Raw genomic sequence first — 13,499 nt, 5'->3', positions numbered from 1 at the left:
ATAATGCCAGATAAATGTGCTTGGAACTCTTCAAGTCCAGAATCTGGCTCTTTTGGATCACTTGTTGGCTGATTCCAGTGGCTGCAAATGGTTTCTTTTTCTTTTTCTAATTTTTATTTCAAAACCAAAAAATATTACAAACATGGAATTCAAAATCCATACTCATTTTCTAACAGAAGTCTATTACATAGATTATTTAAATTAAAATATATCTAATTGCTCTAGGCTTACCTTTGCTCTATGTAAATACAACACAATTAACAAATTACATTATAAATGATATAGGTTCCCATATACCCCCACTCCCCTTCAACCATGTGTGATCTCAGTATTTTACTTCTTCCATCTTGTTGTGTTGTTATAATTTAATAATTATTCAATTGCTTCTATTAATATTTTCTGGCTTACCCCTGCACATTTTACACATTCTCTATTAATATTTCAATTCCGGAACTATATTTTTTCATGTTTTCCTTCACTCCATCCCATTTTCTAATTATTCAATGATTTGAGTGGGCTTGCCGAGTTTGTTTTGCCATTCTAATAGTGATGGGATATTCTGGCAGCTGCTGTTGTGTAAAGGAATATTTTTCTTGTCTTTGGGGATGTCATTAGATATTAGGACGAAAGATTTCATTAGGTACTCTACAGCAGGGTTGGGCAGGATAATAGCCCAAATACCTAGAAACTTAATCAAATATATTTCTTCCCAGTACTGGTTTTAATGGTTTTGTGCCATAGACTGTATTCAGATGTGGTGATTATTGCTTTGGTTTTCCTGATTATTCTGTTAGGGCTTCTGTTTCCCCCCCCCAATGTTTCTTTTGGGTAGCCAATCTAAGGGCTTTTCGAAAAGGGATTGATCTTGGTGCAGAAAAGGAGAAAGGACACTTGTGTTGAGGGGTTCTGGGATACCTGGCTGCGAGTAACACAGGTGCATTCTCCGCAAATTTGGAGTGTGTGCAGTAACTGAAAAGTTCATTAAAGGCAGGGTGTGAACTGTGTGGCTGTACCACCTGATGACAAGTTTGGAAGGAAATCCATCTTGCTATAAAAGAGGGCTGAAGCATTCATGTAGCTAATGTCTGTACAGAAACTGTGGGAAATCCTGTAATTCTATTTACCTAGCATAGAGGAAAGGGGGTGGGATGGTGGGGGGCTGCGGAAACTACCCCTCTGCAAATGGCTACGTGGACCAGCAGAGCAGGGAGGACGGGGTGAATGTGGCCCCATGGCAGCCATGACGAAGCCGAGAACTCAGCCCGCCTTGTTCCAGGCCTCCACTAGCAGCAGCAGAAGAAGAAGGAGGAGGAGGAGGAGGAAGGGACAGAGCAGCCATCTCTTTGCTGCTTTCCAAGCAGAGCACCCTTTCTGGCTGTTAGGATTCCCTCCTCTTTTTTGTTAATTAATCCCTGAATGCACCTCCCTAATGACTGAGCCAGATGTAACACTGCCTTTCACTTCTCTCCTCTTGCAGAGAGAATGAAAAATCCAGATAAATGTGCTTGGAATTCTTCAAGCCCAGAATCTGGCTCTTGTGGATCCCTTGCTGGCTGATTCCAGGGGCTGCAAATGGTTTCTTTTTCTTTTTTTAATTTTTATTTCAAAACCAAAAAATATTTCAAACATCAAATTCAAAATCCATACTCATTTTCTAACACAAGCCTATTACATAGATTACCTAAATTAAAATATATCTAATTGCGCTAGGCTTCCCTTTGCTGTATGTAAATATAATGCAATTAACAGATTATATTATAAATGATATTATAGATTCCCATATACCCCCCTTCACCCCCCAAAAATGTTATTAAAAATCTGTATTCCAAAATATACATACAAGCAGCATATATGAAAATTTGTTGGGTTTTTTGTTGCCCTTATTACTGGGCAAACGACAGATCAGTCCACATTTGTCACAAGCTGTTGCAATGTTGGAAGTGTGTGATTTCAGTAAGAAATCTCCTGACCAGTAAAATAGCATGAAGAATCTGAGTGTTCAGAGCTTTTTTTAAAAAATAATAATAATCCACCCAGTCTCTCACACAAACCCCACAAAATTTCTTCTTATGCAAAATTTATTCTTGTTTAATACAGCAATACGATAGTTATTATAAAGTGGGCTTGCTTTCCCTGGCCTGCAAATTTTGTTTTCAGGCCATTTGAAGAGAATAACAGATTGAGGTCAGAAAGTTGTTTCTGGAAGACCAGTCAAGGCAATGGAAACTGCCTGGGCGGACTCAGGTTCTACGGGTTATCTGGAAGTGAATGATGGTGGTCTCTTCATTACTGGATGCACAGAGTTAATACATCTGATCCTTTCCCCAGTCAAGGTCTTTTTTCGCTCTGCTTCTATCTTCTGTACAACTGGAGAGGACCTATGGAATCCAAGACCTCCCCAAATAATGACAAATTTTGATGCCAAATTTAGTTTAAGGTTATTGGCATAATTTTGGCCAGAATGAAAAATCCAGATAAATGTGCTTGGGATTCTTCAAGTCCAGAATCTGGCTCTTGTGGATCACTTGCTGGCTGATTCCAGTGGCTGCAAATGGTTTCATTGTACCTCCTGAAGGAGGCATTCCTGGCTGAGAGGAAGGGTGTGAACAGTGTGGCTATACAACCTGATTGCATGTTTACAAGGGAATCAATTTTTGTGCAGAAAAGTGCTGAAAAGGACATTTGCCAATGCCTTTTTGCGATGCAGTTTCACTAGAATGGTCACTTCTAACCTGGTGCTTTTCATAAATAAGGGGAATACTGAGGAGTGAAATCAGAGCCTTTGAATAAGACACAAACGCAGGTGAACAGCCACATCCACACCAGAAACTTGAGTGAGTCCACAAAGTCATCCATTGGGAAGAGGCAGTTGAACTCCTAAACTGTGCTGTTGAAGGGGCCAAGCAGCATAAGGGTGTATCTTTGGACAAGCAACATCTTAATCTAAGTAACCCCTTAATGGCTAGCCAATCTAAGGCCTTTTTGAAAAGGGATTTGATCTTGGTGCAGAAAAGGAGTGATGAGTACATATAGCTTTGCTGCTTTCCAAGCAGAGCGCACTCTCTGGCTGTTAGGACCCCCTCCTCTTTTTTGTTAATTAATTCCTCTTGAAGTATAAACACTGCTGGTATATGTTGAGAAACTGCAGCAGGAATTGCAATATGTGTGTGTGTGTGTGTTTTGTGTGTATGTATGTATTTGGTTTTTTTAAAGAAACACCAGCTTAAGATTTATTATGCAAAAAGCTTTTATGAAAAGTTTTTTTAAAAGGAAGTAGAATTTATGGATGAAGAAATCAACCTTCCTGCCAAAAAAGGATACATGTGTGTTCTCTCTATTAGAGTTGAGCAACAAAAACCATGAGGCAAAACAGCCCTAAGACACCTCAGTTTTCATGTTCTTGAAAGTCCCCTTTACCCCAAAAAAATTATGTTAAAAAACTATAATCCAAAATATACATACAAGCTGCATATATGGAAAGTTGTTGGGGTTTTTTGTTGCCCTTTTTTCTGAGCAAATGACAGACTAGTCTACATTTGTCACAAGTTGCTGCATTGTTGGAAGTGTGCTATTTCAGTAAGAAATCTCCTGACCAGTAAACTAGCATGAAGAATCTGAGTGTTCAGAGCTTTAATAATAATAATAATAATAACAATAATAACAATAATAATCCGCCCAGTCTGACACACAAACGCCACAAAATTTCTTCTTCTGCAAAGTTTCTTCTTGTTTAATACAGCCATACGATAGTTATTGAAAAGTGGGCTTGCTTTCAACGCCTCCCCCTCCCCGGCCTGCAAATTTTGTTTTCAGGCCGTTGGAAGAGAATAACAGATTGAGGGCACAAAGTTGTTTCTGGAAGACCAGTCAAGGCATCAGCAACTGGCTGGCCACACCCATGTTCTACAGTTTATCTGGAAGAGAAAGGTGTAGTTCTCTACATTACAGGATGCATTGGGTTATAACATCTGATCCTTTCCCCTGTTCAGGTCTCTCCTCTATCTCCTGTCTCATTGGAGAGAACCAAGTGCCAGGAACCCACACTTGCAGTCTGTTTTAAGAGGTTAGTGGCAGAGATTCCTCTCCGCTTTTGAGCAAAGTTCAGATGCCCGCTCTGCAACTTTTAAAGAGAGTAGGGAAGTCTCAGCTGCGGGCGGATCTTGCCCCATCTTCGCCTGTTCCTCTAGCACGATGTGCAGGTCAAAGATATAGTCGATGACGTGCTGCAAGATTTCAACTTGGCTGACTTTGGGGCCTTGCGGGATCCTGGGCACCTGCTTGCGCAGCTTGGAGTAGCAGTCATTCACGTTGTGAAGGAGGTTCTTGGGCTCCTCCTGAGCCGGGCTCTGGTTTTCTTTTTCTGGCAAGACTCATCGCATTTTATGGACTCCTTTACAGCAGGAGTCACTGGCCGAGGGGCTTCGTTCTGTTGCTTGTTCCCTGGGTGATGGTGAGGCTCTTATCAGAGAGGCAGCACGCAGCTTGCTTCCTAGCAGTCAGGGTCTTTTCTCTCTCTCTTCTTCTATCTTCTTTACAACTGGAGAGGACCTATGGAATCTATGACGTGTTGCAAGATTTCCATGGCTGACTTTGGTGTTTTGCATGTTAGGACCCCTAAGACCTCACCAAATAAAGACACAATTGATGCCAAATTTAGTTTACGGTTATTGGCATAATTTTGGCCAGAATGAAAAATGAAGATAAATGTGCCTGGAATTCTTCAAGTCCAGAATCTGGCTCTTGTGGATCACTTGCTGGCTGATTCCAGTGGCTGCAAATGGTTTCATTGTACCTCCTGAAGGAGGCATTCCAGGCTGAGAGGAATGCACATGCACCCTCAGCAAATGTGGAGTGGTTGAAGTAACTGAAAAGTTCAGTGCTGGCAGGGTTTGAGTTGTGTGGCTGCAGGTATCTGATGGGATGTTTGCGAGGGATTCAGTCTGCTTGGAGAAAAGGAATGAGAAAGTACATGAAGATTGCGGAAAAACTTGGAATGTGTCATAATGCAAAGTACTAATATTGCCGTAGCAAAACAAGCCAAGCTAAGAAGAGTCACTCAGGATTGAACCACACACCATTGGTGGGACATCTTTTCAGGATAGAGCCCTACCATGACCAACATTTTAAATTTGGCTTGGCACCCTGTGATTATACTTCTTTTTGGTATTTTGACGTTGCTTATATTTGTGTGTATTTTATACCATTATGTTAAACTTAAACATTTCTATGGGGAAAAGGTATAGGTTTTTTTCCTCAGAGGGAAGGAGGAACAGATTAGCTAAGCATGGAAGAGGTAACCGTGTTGTACCAAGGGTGGAGTTTATGGGCAATCTATCCGGAAGACATTTGTATTTCGAGGAGTTAGTGGTCTGACATGGTTACCCTTCCTGCCTTCTCTTCCTTCTCCCTCTCTATCTCCTGAGCCGTGTATCAGGAGATTTTTAATGCTGGATGTTTTTAGATATGCTGTAAGCCCCCCAGAGTCCATTGGGAAAGCCAGCCCAATGGGTGGGATATAAAGATGTTGATGATCATTTATTTATATACATGTACCTAATGTGCGTACAGAAACTGTGCAAAAACTTGCAATGTTTATATTTTAAAAGGTGAATACTACAATCACAGTTGCAAACCCTTTCTTTTTGCATGGTGCCTAGTCACTGATCTAAGTGACAGCGGAATTCTGTATAGGAGCTACTGCTGGATCATACTAGGTTGATGGCATTCACTGTGCCATCAACCCAATATTTTTTTTTAAAAAAAAGATCCCCCCCAATGTGGGGTGGAATTTAGTTCACAAGAATGGTCAATTTCAATCCGGTGATTTTCATAAGGTGAATACTGAAGAGAGAAATGAGAGCCTGTTTCAGCAGTGTCAGCCCATTGAACAAGGCATCTACACCACAAACTTCAGGGATTTCACTAAAAACAATTTTAAAAGGAGCCCTAAGATATGGCAATAGCTGTTGGAAAAGTTACAAGTCACTGCACATTGTCTTTGTCAATGTCTTTTGTTAGCCATCTGTTATCAGGCCATCAGCTACAGGGTCATACAATGAAAATCTTTTTCTATGCTCCTATATTGGGACAAAAAAAGAGAGGCACTTAGCAGGTTTTTAAAACAAACTAAACAGCTGATATTATTGTCCCTTGGTAAAACCAAGTCACCCCATGATTTCTTAGACCAGAAAAGCACTAGAAATCAACATTGGTAAGGGCAGTACAGAATTGACCAAGTGTGAAGGCTGGAGCACTTAGAAGTGACTCACACAAAATGTAAGCCACAAAGAGCAACGTGAAGTTGTATCTAAGCAATGGCTACCTTTGTGCCGCAAGGTATAATGTGCATATTGGTTGGCATTCCAAACCATTCTTCTCCATGGCACGGCAAAGCCTGAGAAAGGCTTGAAGTATCACCAAGATGGCTGGGCAGCCAAGTTAAAAAAACAACCACCACCAAGCCAGCAGCACCTCCTGTATGGCAATTATGTGTGCCAGCTCTCACAATCCCATTTTTCAGAAGCAGTCATTTGAGGAATACAGTTTATTGAGGTTTATGAGGCTTTGCTGATCTGCTTCCTAGGCTTTAAGTTGCACCTCACTGGGTGGCAGCCTATGTAGTTTTCTGCCACATTGCCCCTCTTTGACAGCATGGATGACAGAGTAGTGGAATTCCCTCTCCTTGTTCAGCTTGCGGAAATCGTCTGCCCTGTGGTTGGCAGCATAGTCTATGGACCTCAGGGATGTCAGTGAGCCTGGAGAGCTTGCCCGGGAGCCCTGGGAAGACAGTGAAGAAAGCGACCGAGCGCTAGATGAAGTTGAAGTGGCCTTCCTGCAAATGGGAGATACTTCTTTAGATAGCAGCCTCTGACTGTGAAACTTAGTTAAGGACACATGACTTGTGGGGATGAGGTTTGCACTTCACCCTGGGGTTGTAGCTTGGACATTTGCTGAGGGGTCAAGAGGTGAGGAATTTGAGTCTGGTCCTTCCACAGGTTGGAAAGAAGGAGGTGAGAGGCTGTCCCCAATCTGAGAACAGGACAGCCTTCCTTCTCTTTCCTCCTTCTTCACCACCCCCTTATAATATGCAGTGAATCTTATGTCTTCCCTCCACAGTCTTTCCCAGTCATTTTGATATTTCTCCAGGAAACCCTGTTTTTCTTGTCTTTCATTCAGTTGGAAGTATTGGAGCTAGTCTGCCAAATATATATGGATTTCAAAGTTCTTAATTTTCATTAGATTCTGCAAATCATTAGATTCTGCAAATAGGAGCATGAAGAGTTTATTTTCTCCGTTTCCGTTTAAAGCAATCTATAAATAAGGACATTCAATGAACCACCTCAAGAAGTCATTCAAATAAGTTTGCAGGCTGCATGCAGTTCCATGCTTTCTCTTGTTACTGTTTTTCTTTTTTTAAAAAAATTAATAATATCACAGAGCCCAAGAGAGAGTCTCAAGGAGGAAGTATCTCTTTGCTTCAGTTTCATGTTGACTCCTGAGTTGTTTGGTTCACACAAGTGCTTGTTCCAACGGCGATCTGGAAGACGGGATTTTGCTGTGCAACGCTTTTGTGGAAATGTCACTTACTGGCAACATTCACTGGGCACTGAGAGAGATAAAAAGCTGCAATCCAGTGACTGCCTCGATGTCCCTGAGTCTTTCTTTGATTATGTTCTTGGCCCTTCCCCTTTCTAAACTTAATAAATACTCTGGGGAGAGACCATATGTGGTCAATTTTCTGAGAGTGCCCTTCCTCCAACTAGACTGGAATTTGTCAAGAAGCATCAGGGAAAGTAGTCCAACTGGCGAGTTGTTAAGTCTTAGCCAAGTGCATAAGGTTCTTATCCATACTTTGGCTTTAATTGTGTATAAGCCCGCTTCCAGTCGTAGGGCGGCGTTTGGGATGCATTTAGGTGTTTGCAGGAGTGATCTAAGGAAGCCTGATTGTATCTTTTCATATGGGTCTAGATTAGAGAGGGAGACGAGTGGTGCGCTGTATAGTATTTGTGCTGTTGGTTTTGCAGCGAATAGTTTAATTGTAGCAGGAATGAAATTTCCTCCCATTGTGCGATGGTATCTTAGAATTGCTGTTGTACTTTTTTGTGCTGTAGAGGAGCTGTAATTTATGTGGGCAGTCTTCTTCCTCGATGCTTGGAATATAACTCCTAGGTATTTAAAGCATGTCACTTGTTCAATCTCCTGATTGCCTAAATTCCATCTGTATATTTTTCTTTTGTTAGAGAAAACCATGATTTTTGTTTTTTGGTAGTTCACTGCTAGTTTCTCTTCTCTACAATATTGGGATAAGCTGTTAAGAGCTCTTTTGAGGCCCACCTGAGTCTGGGACAATATAACTGCATCGTCTGCATAGAGTAGGATAGGCAGTTTTTTGTCTGCTAATTTTGGGGCGTGTGTATCCGTTCCTTGTAGGTGGTCTATTAGGGAGTTTATATAGATGTTGAACAAAAAGGGGGCCAAAATGCATCCTTGTTTAACTCCCTTAGTTGTTCTAATGAAATTAGAGTTGACCTTCTTGGGTCTGCCAAATATGTATGGATTTCAAAGTTCTTAATTTATTAATTTTCATTAAATTCTGCAAATCATTAGATTCTGCAAATAGCAGGAGCATGAAGAATTTATTTTCTCCGTTTCCATTTAAAGCAATCTATAAATAAGGACATTCAATAAACCACCTCAAGAAGTCATTCAAATAAGTTTGCAGGCTGCATGCAATTCCATGCTTTCTCTTGTTACTGTTTTTCTTTTTTTAAAAAAATAATAATATCACAGAGCCCAAGAGAGAGTCTCAAGGAGGAAGTATCTCTTTGCTTCAGTTTCACGTTGACACCTGAGGTGTTTGGTTCACACAAGTGCTTGTTCCAACAGTGGCTGCTTCGCATTGCAGATCTGGAAGATGAGATTTTGCTGTGCAACGCTTTCGTGGAAATGTTACTTCCTGGCAACATTCACTGGGCACTGAGAGAGATAAAAAGCTGCAATCCAGTGACCGCCTCAATTGTACACGGGGGGGGGGGGGGGGGCGGACCCTGCTCATGGACCTGCACTGGATCCCACCATGCAGGGGAGAGGGAGAAAAAGGACAGAGCCATAGCACTCTGACTGGGGATCCTTGCCCAGGGAAAACGAGATGCCAAACTGCACCCACATCCAACGTCTGGGTTGACATTCACTAAGTACATCTTTCTGCATGCAAGCATCCTTGGATCCTGGCCTGTAGCTTTCCCGGCTAGTCCTTTATTTAGATATGGTGTGTGACTATGGGTTTTTTTTGGGGGGGGCGAGGATGTTCCTCTTTTCTTTTCCATTGTGAAGTACAAAAAAAAAAAAAAACATTTAACCATTCCCCCCCTACTTACATGTTGAAGTAGAATCGATAACTGGTTAGCATATCTACAAAATCTTTACAGAATTCTATCTTGTAGCTTTAAAAAATATAAATATGGATAGTGTTCAAGACAGCAGGTCTCTCATTAATATTTTAATTAAGGCTTCATTATTGTATATTCTTCATTATTTTAATCACTGTCAGGTGCTCAGAGGGGGGGCAAGACTCTTTCACCAGGGACAGCTTGAGTTTATTTATAATTAGTTACTGACCTCCCTCGTAGAACCTGCTGCCAGTCTCTTCTGCATCTTGCTTGGCCACCAGAATCCAATGTATTCCAAACAGATTTAAATCGTGATCTCCGGGAGAAGACGAAGAAGAAAAAGAAATCTTTCCGTGCTGTTTATTTCCCCCCCACACCCCAACATTAATTATCATCATCATCAACAACCTTTTATTTGATCGTCAGTCAGAAAAAAGTACATTTGTTAATACACAGTTAAACATCCAGGAAGATTTTGGAGCTTAGCCAACGCTAAAATGGGCTAAACAGCCCCATATCAATACAGTCAATTATAGTCTTGCGACGCTTAAAAGCTAAAAAAAGAAATTTGGCCACCAAGGAAGGTATAGCTCTAGTGACATTATTCAGCAAGTGCAAAACCTGGTTTTCTCTGGGTAGGAAGCTAGATTGACATAAGAGTGGATCTATAAAATTTTGTCTAAGCTCTGCATAAGAAGGGCAAGTCAAGAGAATGTGTTCGGGGACTCAACCACACCCATGGCACAATGACAGGTTCTCTGGGCGTATGGTACTCCCCTGTACCTTCCCCACAATATCGCAGAGTCAAGGACATTTAATCTAGCCACTGTAAGAAGTCTGCGGTATTCCACATAGTGGATTTCTGCAAGGTAGGAGGCTGGTATGGTCCGATAAATCTGGTCCCCTAGGAACATCCCTGGTTTTACCTGGGCTATGTCCTCTTGTCTGGCAATGTCACTCAGTCTCCGGGAGATCACAGCTCTAGCTTGATTGTACGTCATAGACTCAAAGTAAAGGTGAGACAATCCGCAGGATTGAACCTCGTTAATGACCTCCCTTTCCCACGATGATTGGAAATCTTCCCTCAATATCAAGGCAGCAATACCCACTGGTTTAAAACAAAGCTTGGGCCATAGCTTTTGTCTCCACCAGTTTGCCCCAGATTTGGAGGGGGGAGGGTAATTTATTATATACATAAATTGCTTTCAGACTGCACTTCAAATGTGCAAAAGCATACACTCTGACAGCACCAGAAAAAAAGGTTAACAGTTTTTACCTGATTTGTCACATTGTGTTAAACACAATGAGCTTCACAGAAAACAGAACATGGAATCTAAAAGCATCCTAAGTTATATGCTAGCACTTGATTGTTGTACTCTGACTCAACAAAAGAAATAGAAATCCAACATAGGCATCACAATTAATTTACTTGTCTCTTCAAGACTGTATTTTCTTTCCAGTGTTTTGGTCTCCTGCTATATATGTAGAAATACACTTTGGGTAATTAAATTTACAGAAAGCCAAAGACAATTAAAAATTAGTTATGCTGGAGGAAAATCGGGGGCTTATAAAAAATAAGATTTTCTACATAGCTTCCCCACTGCTATCGTCTCAACCAGTTTGCCCCAGATTTGGAGGGGGGGATATTAACATTCCAATTTCTCCTCCATCTTTCTTCCTCCCCCCCCCCCCTTTTGAGAAAAGGTCTGGGTGATCCGAAAAATTTACTTGCAAGACAGAAGTCACTGGCCTGTCCTTTTAGCTTCCGCTGTCCTTTGTGTTCTGAGGTGTGCATCCTCAGAAAAGGTTGAGTGCTTTAAGTGAGACAGAAGTTCTTTGATGACAGGGTGTGAATTGTGGAGGAGATTATACATTGAATAGTTTTGCGCCGTAGGCTGTATTTAGAAGTGTTGATTATTGTTTTGGTTTTTCTGATTATTCTGTTAGGGCTTCTGTCCACCCCCCTCATGTTTATTTCACACTACATTACCTGTTCTGCCATGGACCTGTGTTTTATTCCATCTTTTACAAAGGAAATGGGGCTGCTGCAGTTGGAAAAAATGCCTTACTTGGTTATATGGCACAAATGGTTGAAGCCCCATGGTATTTAATTTTAAGACACGCCTGCAAGGAGCACTCTGAATTTTCTGCCATTTGGAGGCAATCAAACTGCAGAATCTTTTAGCTTTTTCTGTCCCTATGTGTTCTGAGGTGTGCATCTTCAGAAAAGGTTGAGCGTTTTAAGTGAGACAAAAGTTCTTTGTTGGCAGAGTGTGAATTGTTGAGGAGATTATACATTTTAGATAGATATTTTTATTTAGGCTCGATTAGAGTTCTCTTTAGTTTTGATATTTCTCCATCAAACCCTATTTTCCTTGTCTTTCATTCAGTTGGAAGTACTGGAGCCAGCCTGTCAAATATATATGGATGTCAAAGTCCTTTCCTTTTAATTTATTAATTCCCCCCCCCCCAATAACATTTGATATGTTGCCCAATTTCCCTTCATGTTTTTCTTCCTAACGCCAAAGGTTTCGATGGGTGAAATGCACCAAGGGGTTGTAGGTTCCAGGAGATATTTATATTCTATCCATGGTTTATATAAGGTCTGAGTTGTGTGGCTGCACCTTCTGGTCAGGTGTTGGCAAGGGATTGAATCTGGGTGCAGAAAAACAGAAAGGACACTTGTGTTGAGGGGTTTAGGAATACCTGGCTGCGAATAACACAGGTGCATCCTCCGCAAATTTGGAGTGTGTGCTGTAACCGAAAAGTTCATTAAAGGCAGGGTGTGAACTGTGTGGCTGTACCATCTGAAGGCATGTTTGGAACGGAATCCATTTTGGTGTAGGAAAGGCTGAATCATAGATATTGCTGATGTATGTAAAGAAACTGTGGAGAAACCTGCAATTTTTTATTTTCAAAGATAAGATAGTACTTGAGCAGCAGCTATGAAGAGGACAGCAGAAACTGTGGGAAATCCTGTAATTCTATTTACCTAGCATAGAGGAAGGGGGTGGGATGGTGGGGGGCTGCGGAAACCACTCCTCTGCAAATGGCCATGTGGACCAGAGGGCAGGAAGGATGCAGTGAATGTGTCGCCATGGCAGCCATGACGAAGCCGAGAAGTCGGCCCACCTTGCTCCAGGCCTAGATTTGCAGAAGAAGAAGGAGGAGGAGGAAGGGACGGAGCAGCCAGCTCTTTGCTGCTTTCCAAGCAGAGCACCTTTCTGGCTGTTAGGATCCCCTCCTCTTTTTGGTTAATTAATCCCTGAATGCACCTCCCTAATGACTGAGCCAGATGTAGCACTGCCTTTCACTTCTCTCCTCTTGCAGAGAGAATGAAAAATCCAGATAAATGTGCTTGGAATTCTTCAAGCCCAGAATCTGGCTCTTGTGGATCCCTTGCTGGCTGATTCCAGGGGCTGCAAATGGGTTCTTTTTCTTTTTCTTCTTTTTTCTTTCAAAACCAATGATGGTGGTCTCTTCATTACTGGATGCCCAGAGTTAATACATCTGATCCTTTCCCCAGTCAAGGTCTTTCCCCCCCCCCCCCTCTCTCTCTCTCCTTCTATCTTCTGTACAACTGGAGAGGACCTATGGAATCTATGACGTGTTGCAAGATTTCCATGGCTGACTTTGGTGCCTTGTGTGTTAAGACCCCCAAGACCTCCCCAAATAGTGACACAACTGATGCCAAATTTAGTTTACGGTTATTGTGCTTGGGTAAATACAACACAATTAACAAATTATATTATAAATGATATTATAGGTTCCCATATACCCCCACTCCCCTTCACCCATGTGTGATCTCAATATTTTACTTCTTCCACCTTGTTGTGTTGTTGTAATTTAATAATTATTCAGTTGATTCTATTATTTTCTTGCTTACCCCTGCATGTTTTACACATTTTCTATTAATATTACAATTCCGGAACCATATTTTTTCATGTATTCCTTCACTCCATTCCACTCTCTAATTATTCTCTGATTAGAGTAGCCTCTAATAATTGCTGTCAATTTTGCCGTTTCTGCAAACTCGCCGAGTTTGTTTTGCCATTTTGATAGTGATGGGGTTTTCTCCCCCTTCCAGTTTTTTTGCAATCAATATTCTGG

At 41.5% G+C, this 13,499-nt stretch overlaps 1 protein-coding gene across 22 annotated transcripts in view; it reads left to right on the top strand.

Moving 5' to 3' along the window:
• LOC310836723 (putative G-protein coupled receptor 34) overlaps positions 1 to 13,499 on the top strand; it is a 359,394-nt gene that overhangs the window by 246,920 nt on the left and 98,975 nt on the right. The gene's annotated exons all lie outside the window — the stretch shown is intronic.

This window comes from Podarcis gaigeae (genome assembly GCF_964106915.1).
Source record: "Podarcis gaigeae genome assembly, chromosome: Z".
In the NCBI taxonomy this organism is placed as follows: domain Eukaryota; kingdom Metazoa; phylum Chordata; class Lepidosauria; order Squamata; family Lacertidae; genus Podarcis; species Podarcis gaigeae.
This window is presented reverse-complemented; position numbering and strand designations above follow the sequence as displayed.